Genomic DNA, 12,314 nt, shown 5'->3' with positions numbered 1-12,314 from the left:
GTTAGATAATTTTAAATGAAAGAAAGTTGCCTTCATGTACATGGCCACAATAATTGAAAAATATACAAAAGAATATTTTCTTTCCTTGGGTCAATTAGCCTTCTTTGTTTTGTACAATATTTTATTAACAGCAATTAACTTTTTATTTTCAAAATAATGTTTAAATATTTAAAAATTTTACAAATAATTGATTAAATTATATAATCATTTTCATTATAAATTGTTTTGCAATAGATTTATAAAGTAAGAGAGATTAAAAACATTTACTAAATCAATAACTAATATTAAAATTTTATTCATGTAAATGTATTCTTGGTAAATTTTATTTTAGTGTGCTCATATTCACCCAAGCATATATTTTCTTTTTTTCTGAAACATTTGTGTATAACCTACACTAAACTCAAATGGAAAACCAGAGAAACATATCAGAATTAATTCTTCTAGGACTTTCATATAACCAGAACATACAAATATTTTCCTTTGTGTTATTCTTATTCTGTTATCTTGTCCTGTTGGTAGGAAACCTTCTGATTCTCTTCTGCATTCAATACAGTCCTCTTTTTAACCAACCAATGTACTATTTTCTCAGCTACTTATCCCTCATAGACATCTGCTATACCTCCAGCGTTACACCCAAACTAATTGGAGATCTGCTAGTAGAGAGAAAGACTATATCCTATGGAGATTGCATGCTACAGGTCCTTATCATGCACTTCTTTGGAGGTACTGAGATCTTTATTCTTACTGCCATGGCTTTTGATCACTATGTTGCCATCTGCAAGCCTCTCCGCTATGTGATTGTCATGAATAGAACAAGATGCAATCTTCTCCTCTTAGCTGCTTGAGCGGGTGGAGCTGTCCGTTCTTTTCCTCAATTTTTTATGGCAATCAGCTTGCCTTTCTGTGGTCCTAATGAAATTGATCACTATTTCTGTGATATTTTTCCATTGCTAAAAATTTCATGTACTGACACCTACATCACAGGTGTTCTTGTGATTGCCTTTTCAGGAATGCTTGACTTAGTTACATTTGCTGCCTTGTTTGTTTCCTATAGCATTATATTATTCACTTTAAATAATCGTTCAAACGAGGGAAGACACAAAGCCCTCTCTATCTGTGGGTTTCATATCACTGTGTTCATCTTATTTTTTGTACTTGTTATCTTTATCTATCTTAGACCTCCCACTATTTTCCCTGAGGATAAGGTATTTGCACTATTTTACACCATCATTGCCCCCATGTTCAATCACTTAATCTATACTCTAAGAAATGCAGAGATGAAAAATACTTGGAAAAATTTAGTATCAAACTTTGTTTTCAAAGGAAGCATACCTTTAAGGAACAAGTTGTTCAGCAAAGAGATATTTAGAGTAGCAACTATTTTTTTTTAATTCAATAACCTTTATTTTTCCACTGTCAGATACATTTATCTCTCATAATATACTTTACTGTAATTATTCCCTTTTCTCTGAAGTCTTTTATTTTATTTTTTTAAATTTTATTTTATTTTTAAACTTTACATAATTGTATTAGTTTTGCCAAATAGCAAAATGAATCCACCACAGGGTTCTATACATCAGTGTCTTTTTTGCTATCTCATATACAGGGTTATCATTACCATCTTTCTAAATTCCATATATATGCATTAGTATACTGTATTGATGTTTTTCTTTCTGGCTTACTTCACTCTGTATAATAAGTTCCAGTTTCATCCACCTCATTAGAACTCATTCAAATGTATTTTTTTAAATGGCTGAGTAATACTAGGGCAAACTGCCAAATGTATTCAAATACATTTGAATGAGTTCTAATGAGGTGGATGAAACTGGAACTTATTATACAGAGTGAAGTAAGCCAGAAAGAAAAACATCAATACAGTATACTAACGCATATATATGGAATTTAGAAAGATGGTAATGATAACCCTGTATACGAGATAGCAAAAAAGACACTGATGTATAGAACAGTCTTTTGGACTCTGTGGGAGAGGGAGAGGGTGGGATGATTTGGAAGAATGGCATTGAAAGATGTATAATATCATATATGAAACGAGTCGCCAGTCCAGGTTTGATGCACGATACTGGATGCTTGGGGCTGGTGCACTGGGACAACCCAGAGGGATGGTACGGGGAGGGAGGAGGGAGGAGGGTTCAGGATGGGGAACACGTGTATACCCTGGTGGATTCATGTTGATATATGGCAAAATCAATACAATATTGTAAAGTTAAAAAAATAAAAAATAAATAAATAAAATTAAAAAATTAAAAGCTAAAAAAGAAAATAATAATGATACAAAGGTAGAATCAATAATTCAGATCACTGTAAACAAATTTACTTGCTTTGCACCTAATGACCTGAATTTAGTACCATTTCCAATATTAATTAAGGAGTTGCATAATAAAATTATGTTCCTAAATTTATAAGTAAGTGGCTAGTCATTGTATCCAGAATGAAAGCCCACTCCTGTTAAAATGAAAGTGCAAGTCACTCAGTTGTCTCCAACTCTTAGCAACCCCATGGACTATACAGTCCGTGGAATATTCCAGGTCAGAATGCTGGAGTGGGTAGCCTTTCCCTTCTCCAGGGGATCTTCCCAACCCAGGGATTGAACCCATATCTCCTGCACTGCAGGTGGGATTCTTTACCAGCTGAGTCACAAGGGAAGCCCAAGAATACTGGAGTGCATAGCCTATCCCTTTTCCAAGGGATCTTCCCAATCCAGGAATCAAACCAGGGTCTCCTGTATTGCAGGCAGATTCTTTACCAACTGAGCTGTTAAAATGAAAGGGGAAAAATAACAAGACAAAACAAAATAAAAACTAGTAAAAAGACAAAATGTGGCCTACAAACAGATTCAAATGCACACACACACACACACACACACACACACACACACACACACGAAGAAAGCAGTTTTGCTACACATGAATGTTTATAGCAGCTTTACTCATGATTACCAAATCTTGGAAGCAACCAAGATGTCCCTCAATAGGACATGAATAAATAAATTGTAGTACATCCAGACAATGAAATGTTATTCAGAGTTAAAAATAAATGAGCTATTAAACTGAAAAAATATTCAGGAAACTTGAATGCATATTACCAAATGAAAGAAACCAGACTGAAAGGGCTACCTGCTATATAATTTCAACTGTATGACATTCTGAAAAAGTCAAAACTATGGAGACAGAAAAAGTATAAATGAATGTAAAGGATTAGGGAAGGGAAAAGGATGAATAGGTGGAGCACCAAGGATATTTAAGGCAGTGAAATTCTTCTGCTTGTTTCTATAATTTTGAATCTTATCAATGTATATGTCAAAATCCTCAAAATATACAGTACTTAGAGTGAACCCTCATGTAAACTATAAAATTGGGGTAATACAAATACATCATTGTACGTTCCTTTGATTTTAACAAGTGTATCCCTCTGAGGGGGAGAGTGTCCCATTGTGGGGACAGGAGGTATATGGGATCTCTGTACTTTAATCTCAGTTTAGCCATGAACCTAAAACCTCTCTAAAAATTAAGTTTTACTGATTAACAAATACATTGTGGTACACTGCTTAGAGGATATCTTATAACTAAGTGAAGAAAAGACTCTCAGAAAGATTTTCTAGTAAATTAAGGGGTAAAAAATACTAAAACTTTTCACCTTTTATGAAAAGGTCTTTTGTGCAAGTTTAATAGGTTTTAAAAATAAGGTCATTTAAGATACACTGAAAATATCATAATAGAGAAAGAACTGGATAATGGGATTTTATGAAAAGAAATAGAGTTAAAATAATGGAAGAATTTTAGAATATATAAATACAAGAGTTATTATCATTAGGAGGCACTGTACAAAGAAGACTAAAGAGCAGAAAACAGTAAAAAGGGAGATAAAATTAAGTGGAGCTGTTTTAGCAAAGAAGAATGATTGTGCCTTCAATAATCACCTAATTTGTTCATTATCTTTGCCTGGTGGGATGGCATAGACCTTTATCGCTGAAAACTCTTGACCATTAGTAATTGTAAATGGATTGGCTGTTGCAGTTTTTATTGATCTTAATCATCAGATATGGTAACTCAGGAGGGGCCCTTTGGGACCTACTATATTCCAGACATATTTTCTTCTCTCCTTTTAGGAGGAGTAGTCCAATTCTCCTTAGCAGTCAGGATCACATTACCTTACATTTTTGCTTGTTCATTCAGAAGCATGAGGAGCCGAAAGTGATCAGGCAGGAGTCTTAACTCTCAGATCAATACAGCATTGTTGTGTCTCCTCATGAATCATTTCTCCCTTTGGAAATAAGACCTCTAAGTGGGCGAAACCTAAGTTAATGACAATAGAAAGCACAGATTTTGCTAATAGATTTCTAAAGGTAGTAGCAAGTGGTGTCACTCCAATTTTTACATTGTAGCATGTAACACACACATTTTTTAAAATATATCTTAAAAAAGTAGGTAAATATACTTTTTGCTTCTATTTCCTTGTTTATCTTCCAACCATGTTCCTTCCAAGTCTCTTGACCAACTGGCCAAACCATTGATCAAAATCATGAATCAGTATACAGTACAAATGTGGATATTTTTCCTTCCAAGCAAAGTGAAAAACCACGTACACTGCTTGAAGTTTCATTGACTGAGTGGAGATACTTTCCTTCTGATCTTTAGGGATTTTCCAGAATGGGACTGTAGCACTCAATTTTCTACTTTTGAGTTTATGATGCAATGGTAAAGAATGGGAATTTGCTGTATGACTCATGGAACCAAACAGCGGCTCTGTGACATCTAGAAGGGTGGGATGGGGAGGGATATGGGAGGGAGCTTGGGGAACATGGGTCCACCTATGGCTGATTCTTGTTGATGCATGACAGAAAACAACAAAATTCTATAAAGTAATTTTCCTTCAGTTAAAAAAATAAATCAATTAAAATATTAAAAAAAATAAAGAATCTACTGGCCAATGCAAGAGATGCAAAAGACAAGGGTTTGATCCCTGGATCAGGAAGATCCCCTGGAGTAGGAAATGGCAACCCACTCCAGTTTTCTTGAAAATTCCCTGGACAAAGGAACCTGGTGTTCTACAGACCGTGGGGCCAAAAAGAGTCAAACATGACTGACTGACTGAACACACACACATACCAACTTAGCCTGATTACATATACTGTGCTTCCATTTGATGAAATTAATGACTAATGAACTATTACTGTGTATACCCAAGCAAATGTCATTGATGGGTCCAGCAACAAGTTCATGATGGGCAACCCAGGTTGCCTAGTAACTTGGTGACCCATGGTTTAGCATTCAGTCTCTGTTAAGCAAGCCAGGAGCTATTTCTAAAAATGAGAGTAGTTATCTGAAAAGGATCACAAGATTTTGGTACATAATCCTAAGTGCCTGCAATGCAGTTCACATGTGGAGGCCTGCCAAAGACTCCCACAGCCCTCTCTCCACTGACACATCAAGAACTGTAGATCTACTGAACCATTTGTCCCTAGTGACTGAGAAGCTTGAATGACAATCTGAACCTGTGGCAAAGCTATTTCTTTTTCTGGACCTCACTCAATACTAGCAGCTCTTTGCATCCCTTTACAAATGGACCATTGAAATACACCCACATAAAAAAAAAAAAGTGCTTTCTCCAAAGAACAGTGAAGTCCACTGGGCACAATGCATCTTCTTTGGTTATAGGAGAGGACAGAAGGAACAAGTTAACTTTCATGTTAAAAGGAATACCTTGATATGCCCCATACCACTGTGCCTATAAATTAACACTGAGTTTGGTACTCTGAATTTTATTTGGATTTATTCTAACATTTGACACAGAAATGTCTTACAATAAAAATCTAAAGTAATTGTTGCTTCTTGATTAGAAGATGCAGTCAGCCTATCATCAATGAAATGGATCAACATAGTGGATTATGGTACAATGAACAACAATAAGAATCTGTTGGTTGCAGTTTGTCCATTTCAACTATAGATCTGAGGAAATAACCACATTGGTAAAGTAACATGGACCTGAGCTAAAATTCCATAATCAATTAGACAACACCAGACTCATGCTAAATTACTCAGTCGTGTCTGACTCTTTGCAACCCCATGGACCGTAGCCTCCCAGGCTTCTGTTTCCATGGGATTTTCCAGGTAAGAATACTGGAGTGGGTTCCCATGCCCTTCTCTAGGGGATCTTGCCGACCAGGGAAGACAATATTATAGGTGTTTGTCATTCTGCTTACTGTAAATACTTATATTTATTCATTTGATGTTTATTATAAACCATACATCATGCTACTTGTAGAAACAATTTCTATCAAGTAAGCAAATGTTTCAAGGAGTATGACAGTTTATTTAATAAATTTAAATTTCTGTTTGACTTCAAAATATTCTTTGATTTAAATCATTACTGTTTGTGATAGATCAGAAACATAAGAAGGTCACATGGACAATACAAAAGGATTTGGAATGCTAAAAGGAAGTTTGGATATTCATTACTTGCCCTTTAGAGATTGAATACCCTGTTGCTTTTATGATGGTTTCCCTGGTAGCTTAGCTGGTAAATAATTTTCCTGCAATTCAGGAGACCCCAGTTTGATTCCTGGGTTGGGAAGATCCACTGGAGAAGGAATAGGCTACTCACTCCAGCATTCTAAGGCTTTGCTGGTGGCTCATATGATAAAGAATCAGCCTGCAATGCAGGAGACCTGGGTGTGATCCTTGAGTTTGGAAGATCCCCTGAAGAAGGGACTGGCTACTGCAATTACATATCACAGTGATAAGTCAATCTCTAATAATCTACTATGATGTATATAAGTGGGCATAAGTATTAATAAAATTATTAGTATTTAGTTATATGTAATAACTTATTATTACATAGGATGGGAGGGATTGGGGGCAGGAGGAAAAGGGGATGACATAGGATGAGATTGTAGGATGGCATCACCAACTTGATGGCCATGAGTTTGAGTGAACTCCAGGAGTTGGTGATGGACAGGAAGGCCTGGAGTGCTGGAATTCACGGGGTCTCAAAGAGTCAGACACGACTGAGTGACTGAACTGAACTGAACTGAATAACCTATTATATAATAGTACACATACTAGGGCTTCACAGGTGGTGCTAGTGGTAAAGAATCTGCCTGAAAATTCAGGAGACACAAAAATACAGTTTCCATACCTAGGTCAGGAAGATCTCCAGAGTAGGGAATGGCAGCCCACTCCAATATCTTGCCTGGAAAAATTCCATGGGCAGAGGAGCCTAATAGGTTGCAGTCCATGGGATCATAGAGTTGTACATGACGGGGAACACACACACATACATACTAACATAATAATATATAATATAATATATAAATGTAATATATACATATAACTATACATGTAATTAATTATATAATAATAGCATATATCATATTAATAATATGTAATATTATTATATAATAATATATGACATGTAATATAGCTCACACACAGATATGTGTGTGTGTGTATATATATATGTATATACATATATCTATGTGTGAGCTATATTACATGTCATATGTTATCAATAGATAGATATATTTATAGATAGATATGTATATATATGTATATGTGTATAGATATGCATATATATACATGTACATGTACACATGTAATATAGCTCACACATAGATATATATTGTGTATGTATATATATATATATATGTGGTATATATACATATGTGTGTGTATATACACACACATATCTATGTGTGAGCTATATTACATGTATACATGTACATGTATATATATGTATATATATACATATATACCATATATATATATATATATATATGGTCTGAAACAGTCCCAGATTCTTTGAGGGTAATTAGGCTACCCTTCTGTCATTGTTTTCTGACAGTTAAGAGCATGATTTGAGTGATCACTTAGTTTCTGTTTATTAATTCTTTGATATTTTCATTTTGGAATTTACTCCTTTCTGTTTAGTCTCTCACCTGTTAATGGAAAAAATAGCCATGCCTATCTCTATAGATTGTTATTGAGGTTATTAATAGGAATCAATATATTTTTGCCTTTTATTTTTACTAGAATAAACATTTTGAACCCATATAAATTTATGAATTCAGTTAAATCAAGTCCCAATTTGATAGAATTTTCTACATGTTTAAAGAATGGTCCTGGGTTTGGTTTTTCCCATTTTCTTGCACCAATTTCTAATCTGCTTCTTCTTTTTTTTTTAAATTTTATTTTATTTTTAAACTTTACATAATTGTATTAGTTTTGCCAAATATCAAAATGAATCCATCACAGGTATACATGTGCTCCCCATCCTGAACCCTAATCTGCTTCTTAAAGAATCTAAGTTTGGTAATTTTTTGTGGTTGTTGTTCTTTATTTCACTAGGTATTCTTTGCAGAGATTATCAGCAATGTCTTTTTGACAGTTACCTCTGTTCAATTGACTTTGGGTTCTGGCCAGATTTATATTTCACCTGAAATAGCTTTATTTCTAAATGATTTACTAATGGTAGTTTTCAACTGGGCATTCCTCAAAGTATAGATTAAGGGATTTAACATGGGGGGTTATAACAGTGTAGAATACAGCCACTGATTTATCAATAGGCAAAATAACTGCAGGTCTCTTGTATACACATATGCAGGGCACAAAGAATATGACAATTGCCATGATATAGGAGACACAAGTCGAGAGGGCTTTGCATCTGGCCTCCGAGTTTTTAGTATTTAGGGAGTGCAGAATGACCACTTAGGAGCCAACCAAGAGAAGGAAGTTTAGCAGACAGAGAGTACCACTGTTGGCAGCAAAGAAGAGCCCTAGAATGTGGGTATCAGTGCAAGCAAGTTCGAGCAAAGGGTTCAGGTCACACATAAAGTGATCTATGACATTAGGGCCACAGAAGGGTAATCTGGTGATGAAGAGGATCTGTATGATTCCCTGAAGAAAGCCTCCCATCCATGCCACTCTCACTAGCAACCAACATAACCGCTGATTCACGATGATTGTGTAGTGAAGGGGCTTGCAAATGGCCACATAGAGGTCACAGGCCATTGAAGTAAGCAGGATGATATCAACACCTGCGAGAAAATGTTCCCAAAAGATTTGATTCATGAATCCTTTGAAAGTACTGGTTTTCTTTTCATAGAGTGAATCTATGACCAGTTTAGGGGTATCAACACAGGAATAGCGGGCATCAATAAAAGAGAGATGAGCCAGAAAGAAGTACACTGGGGACACCAACAATGAGCTGGTAGTGATGGTGACCACAGTGAATACATTTCCTGCCATAGAGATGATGTAGACAACCAAAAACACAACAAATATGATTTTCTGCATCTTTGGATTTTCCGTGAGTCCCAGTAGAATAAATGCTGTCAAATTGTTCCTATTTTCCATGTTTTTCTTGTTCTTGTTGATCACAGTACCTTAAAGAGTCACAGTTTTTTAACACAGCCTTGGATTTATTGTTTTTCATCTAATAAATAGCAATTGCCTAAATTCTATAGATATCTAAATTCTAATAAGATTTTTTAAGATGGAAAATATTCTGATGTCTTAAGGATTTTTCAACTATGAGTACATGAGGACTTGAGTGTAAATATTAGAATATAAGTATAAGAATATGAACACATGAGTGTAGGCATGAAGACAAATTTGATAAAAAGTAAATTTTGCATATAATTTTCATAAAGATTTTTTGTGTGTGTGACTTGGACCAAGTGGACTTGGATGAAGATCAGTAAGGAGGTGGAGATCAAAGTGTTATGTGTAACAGAGTAATTAAGCATTCACATTAAATGTTATGGGGCATCCATAATAGGAAAGGAATGAATACAGGGGACTCTGGATACTGTAATAGAACTGAAAAGCCATGTTGCCTAAATCCAATAACATAACCATAGCTAATAGTGATTATTGCTACGTGTATGGCATGATAGCAACCTATACATGGGTTAACCTATACCTATAATACCTATACATGGTATTCTTTCATCCACTTGCAGAAGGGAAAGGATATCAGAGACTAATGTTAATAGTAAGACTAATAATGATAACAACAAAATCTAATTATATTTACTGCTGCTGCTACTGCTACTGCTAAGTCACTTCAGTCGTGTCTGACTCTGTGTGACCCCAGAGATGGCAACCCACCAGGCTCCCCTGTCACTGGCAACAATAAAACTAGTTTTAAAATCATAATGAACACTTACTGTGCTCTAAATGTTTTTTCAGTCATTTGGTTCTTTAATTCTCACTGAAAACCACTGAAATGATTACTACTATCATTTTCATACTTATTTTTCACACTAGTGAGTAGAAGCTTAGAGAAAGTAAGGATCTTGACAAAAATCAAGCAACTAATGAGAGCAGAATGAAGACTAGTTCAGATTCTACTTCTTTTTATTTCCTCCAAATTCTTAAATAGTGTTCTATCTTCTTAGGTTAAAATAAACCATGTTTATCTAATAAGAACCTTTAGATATAGTCACACTAATTATAATTAATGTTACTTCAGAGGCTAGTGTCTATGAAGCAATGTCATTGAAGAAATATAAATATACATATACATACACAGACTCAAACACATACACACAGTAAAACTTACTGAAATTCTTAATTTTGAATAACCATGTAATACTACTTTCATTGAGGGTCAATTTTAGTTTTGTCTCTTCCTCACCCCTATTTCTTTTCTCCACAATTTCCATACAAAGCATTCACCCACAAACTCTTCTGCAAACTGTTGATATGATGATCCCAGCAGTTAAACATACTGATTTGAGAATCAGAAAACAAAACAAAACAAAACAAAAACAGATAAGTATCTTCTCTTTCTCCACTTGCAGCTGCTTGATTCTGGGGTATATTTCTTGGCAACTTACATCCTAGTTTCCTCTAGTATCAAATGAGAACAATAATGTCCACCTCACAGGCTGTTATGAGAACTGACGGAGGAAACATATATGAATATATCCACCACACTGCAGAGGGCAGACAGAGGACCTTCACTTATTTTTATGACTGTCTATGCACCTAGAGACAGGAAGAATTGGTATTTTAATCAATAATACAAAGAAACATTTAACCATGCAATAAACTGAGGAATAATTATCTGGAACTTTATTTTTTAAAAAGCCACAGAGACTCACATTATCCATAATGATTGATCACAGGAAGAATTCTTCTTATTCATGTTTGGATTAAACAGATGATGATTTACATCATTTAGTAGCTATTCCAAATCCTGAAAGATGATGCTGTGAAAGTGCTGTATTCAATATGCCAGCAAATTTGGAAAACTCAGCAGTGGCCACAGGACTGGAAAAGGGCAATTTTCATTCCAATCCCAAAGAAAGGCAATGCCAAAGAATGCTCAAACTACCGCACAATTGCACTCATCTCACTTGCTATTACAGTAATGCTCAAAATTCTCCAACCCAGGCTTCAGCAATATGTGAACCGTGAACTTCCTGACATTCAAGCTGGTTTTAGAAAAGGCATAGAAACCAGAGATCAAATTGCCAACATCCACTGGATCACAGAAAAAGCAAGAGAATTCCAGAAAAAAACATCTATTTCTGCTTTATTGACTATGCCAAAGCCTTTGACTGCATGGATCACAATAAACTGTGGAAAATTCTGAAAGAGATGGCAATACCAGACCACCTGATCTGCCTCTTGAGAAATTTGTATGCAGGTCAGGAAGCAACAGTTAGAACTGGACATGGAACAACAGACTGGTTTCAAATAGGAAAAGGAGTTCGTCAAGGCTGTATATTGTCACCCTGTGTATTTAAATTATATGCAGAGTACATCATGAGAAACGCTGGATTGGAAGAAACACAAGCTGGAATCAACATTGCCAGGAGAAATATCAATAACCTCAGATATGCAGATGACACCACCCTTATGGCAGAAAGGGAAGAGGAACTCAAAAGCCTCTTGATAAAAGTGAAAGAGGAGAGTGAAAAAGTTGGCTTAAAGTTCAACATTCAGAAAACGAAGATCACGGCATCCAGTCCCACCACTTCATGGGAAATTGATGGGGAAACAGTGGAAACAGTGTCAGACTTTATTTTTCTGGGCTCCAAAATCACTGCAGATGGTGACTGCAGCCATGAAATTAAAAGGCGCTTACTCCTTGGAAGGAAAGTTATGGCCAACCTAGATAGCATATTCAAAAGCAGAGACATTACTTTGCCAACAAAGGTTCATTTAGTCAAGACTATGGTTTTTCCTGTGGTCATGTATATCCATACATGAGTAAGAGTTGGACTGTGAAGAAGGCTGAGTGCCAAAGAATTGATGCTTTTGAACTGAGGTGTTGGAGAAGATTCT

At 35.4% G+C, this 12,314-nt stretch overlaps 2 pseudogenes; one reads left to right on the top strand and one right to left on the bottom strand.

Annotated features, from left to right (window-relative positions):
• The first annotated feature begins 404 nt into the window (after positions 1 to 404).
• On the top strand, positions 405 to 1,391 carry LOC113877385 (annotated as a pseudogene).
• A 7,049-nt stretch (positions 1,392 to 8,440) lies between these two features.
• On the bottom strand, positions 8,441 to 9,371 carry LOC113877384 (annotated as a pseudogene).
• Positions 9,372 to 12,314: the final 2,943 nt, after the last annotated feature.

Source organism: Bos indicus x Bos taurus, chromosome 19 (genome assembly GCF_003369695.1).
Source record: "Bos indicus x Bos taurus breed Angus x Brahman F1 hybrid chromosome 19, Bos_hybrid_MaternalHap_v2.0, whole genome shotgun sequence".
Classification (NCBI taxonomy): domain Eukaryota; kingdom Metazoa; phylum Chordata; class Mammalia; order Artiodactyla; family Bovidae; genus Bos; species Bos indicus x Bos taurus.
Note: the sequence above shows the minus strand (reverse complement) of the source record. Positions and strands in the feature narration are given on the sequence as shown.